The 3,110-nt window shown below is 35.2% G+C and overlaps 1 long non-coding RNA gene across 1 annotated transcript; it reads left to right on the plus strand.

Moving 5' to 3' along the window:
• Nucleotides 1-1,085: 1,085 nt before the first annotated feature.
• LOC26529202 lies at nucleotides 1,086-1,655 on the plus strand. Its single transcript, XR_001450538.3, has 3 exons — nucleotides 1,086-1,212; nucleotides 1,268-1,336; nucleotides 1,396-1,655. It is a non-coding gene; the product is annotated as an uncharacterized LOC26529202 (long non-coding RNA).
• Nucleotides 1,656-3,110: the final 1,455 nt, after the last annotated feature.

The raw sequence follows: 3,110 nt of genomic DNA on the forward strand, positions 1-3,110 counted from the left end.
AAGATAAGTGAAAAAGATTATATATGCATTGTAGTTTAATTTACCGCCAACATGAGAAGATGGAGAAATGCAACAAAAAAGAAACCGAAACTCAGTGACAGAAATGGCACAGAAATTTACGTGCAGACACGTCAAACGTAACGGAACCGGAAACGGAAACACCCATTTAAAAAGTATGCAAAAGAAAAAGGAAAAATAAATCACGAAGGCGTTCATTTTTGGCAACCGACCTCAGGCCAGAGTCAAAGAGAACTAAGGCGATGAGCACAATGTTTCGGGTCAAACAAAAAACATTTATCCTTTCCATCTTCCCCCTCTTTTAGAGTCACTAGAAAATTGGTTTTTTATAGTTCAAGATTTTTAAAGTGTAAATTGAGCTAGTACTTGAAGAAATTGAGCTACACAAAGAATGAAATACTAAATTGGTTTTTGATAAATAAAATAAGCATCGAAGGATGTGGCATTCTGGTAAAATTTGGTTGTTCATGCGTTCCTTTGGATATTTAAAAACAAACTGAGGGATCCATGTGACTATTTTCATCTTCAAATCTCAGTTTAGAACATAAAAATTTTTGAATTAAGTTCCAAATTTTTAAAGCGAATCACTTAGAGCTCTTTTATGGCCAAAAACTTTTCGATATTTTTGGTTTGTATTTCCCTTTTCACAAAAGAATAAGTGTAGGAATTTGTTTTATTTAATATATTGATTTGTAGTATATTATTATAGTTTATTTTAACTAAAAACTATTTATTTGATTATTTTAATTAGATTTAGTTAGAAATTAGTTGTCTTTACTGCTTTGCGTCGTTTCGTCTTTTGTCTTTTTGCAACTGCTTTCGCTCGTCTCCTCGGTTCGACTGCTTCGTCTTTAACTCAATTCGCACCGCTCAGCAGAGTTGCCAGACCAAATCCCACATTAAATAGCCAAACTTTTGCGCCCATTTCATGACCGAAGTTTAAATTTTTCAAAAGATCTGTTCAATTACTGCCATCGTAGCAACCGGGTTGTTTCTTATGTCATTCGAAAAATTGATATACCTTAGTGAAAACTCTACACATTCAGTCTGATTCAAGTGTTCTGTAGGAGAACACATGAGAAAAACAGTAAATTCAAAATTAAAAAAATCCTTTGGCATTCAAACATTTCAGTTTTAGATTAAGTGCAAAAAGTGGTTTTTATACTTTTATAAAAAAAAAAACAAGTCAAAAATGTAAGCAAAAAAAAATTTATTTATTTGTGAATTATCCTTAAATTAACTTTTTTAGTGAGCTCAGATTTGTTTATCCCATATAAATCAAGTAATCAACGCACGGTCCGGAGCGGTCCACAAAGAAGTGAGTATATTTCTGGACTTTAAACAATGTCCAATAATTGCAACATGCAATTATTATAGGATCCACAGAGCAGATTAGATTGAGTTGAGCAAATGAAAACCAGAGAACTACCTACACATGGAACCACAAACTGAAAGCCACAATAAAGGACACGGAGGATTACTAATGGAATATACGGTGGAGAGGGGATTTGTCTATCCTTTTTTGCAATCAACGGATCTCGGAATAGTCCAGCAAAAGAGATTTTTCTTGACAAGAATGGTCTGGCACAAACTAGATTTCTAGATTTCTTTTCGACCAATAAAAATTTTCAGTGTAATTAAATTTTACTTTTACTTGCTAAAATGCTTGGTACCCTGGGAAGTATACCTGTAAGTACTTGTGTAGGAAAATAATGCATTTGCCGTGCTGTCAAAAACATTCCAGCTCATGGGTATACAAAAGGAGTGTCGGCTCTAACCCAGTCTTGAGTAGACACTTAAGTTGTAGTAACCGATTCATGTGAATGTTGAACAAATGACTTTTAGTGAACAATGCAAATAATTGTCAAACCTAACAACGGCAAAATACAGAACAAAAAGAAAAAACCTAAACCAAAGAGGGGAGAACTCTGGTGGAGCGCTCGATGCACTGAAAGTAAGCGTATGCATTGTAAAAAGCTCTGAAAAGGAGCAGAAAGCAGGTGCAGGGTTTTCCTCTGCTGATTGTCTCAAGACTGAAGCGTTGCTTTAATCGAGCACAAATACGAGTGCAGGACAGAAAAAAAGAAGCTTTTGCTTGCCTGCCATGTCAAAAGAGGAGGATTTCGCTTATCCCCACCATTTGCCCTAACCTCTGTCATTGGCTTTTCACCTTTGAATGAGCGCCAAGTTGCAATCGCCCTTCGCACTCTTATCCCTACATCCCACAACCCACTCCCTTCCAATTAACAATGAAAGTCAACAAATTTGATTTGACATTTCCTACAGGGCCCGCCTACAGTACTCGCAAAGGACCCGTACTATTTCCTTTCTTTTTCATTTTTCTTTAGCTTTCCCCTTCTCTGCTCATATCGTTCTACTTGTATTTTTTGTTTTTTTATTTGCGCTGATTTTGCACATTTTTGCCATTTTATTATTTTATTATTATGCCTGACAAAATGTCACACATCTTGCTTTTTTAATGAGCAGGGCGTTCTCCTAGTCATGTCTCCTTTGTCAATTGAAAAGAGAGTTTGAATAGTGTGAAAAACAGGTCTCTTGCCTGGTACCAACGGCAAAAAGAAGCTTTAATTCATTAATTCAATGGCATATTCTGAGATACTTTTATGCTTGTTTTGTCCAGAATTATCTTCAAGTGTCATTTGCGCAAATTCTACTTTTCCATTAAGTCCCATGGATAAACGCTATCGTGGCCTTCAGTAGTATTAAAACTGAATCAAAGATATATGTTCTTTATAATCAAAAATTTGTTTGAGCGGGGCTTCAGGTCAATCTTACTGATTTATTTGTAAGACTTTAAATCATAGGCAGCACAAAAGGTGAGCAGGTTGTCTGTATAGCTATTTCAAGAACCACCAAGTTCTATCATCAGCAGACTTCGCTAAAGAATCCACAATTGTAATGGCCATACCATATCTTCAACACTTCGCCATTACAATTGTGGATTCTGAACTCTGATTTTACAATTTCAAGAGATCAAGGAATTTAAAGGTTATTTGTTTTAGCCATTCTGGATATAGAACATAATTTTTTAACCATTGTAAAAACACATTTTCAAATAATTGCACGAGAAG

Source organism: Drosophila willistoni, unplaced genomic scaffold, assembly GCF_018902025.1.
Source record: "Drosophila willistoni isolate 14030-0811.24 unplaced genomic scaffold, UCI_dwil_1.1 Seg149, whole genome shotgun sequence".
Classification (NCBI taxonomy): Eukaryota; Metazoa; Arthropoda; class Insecta; order Diptera; family Drosophilidae; genus Drosophila; species Drosophila willistoni.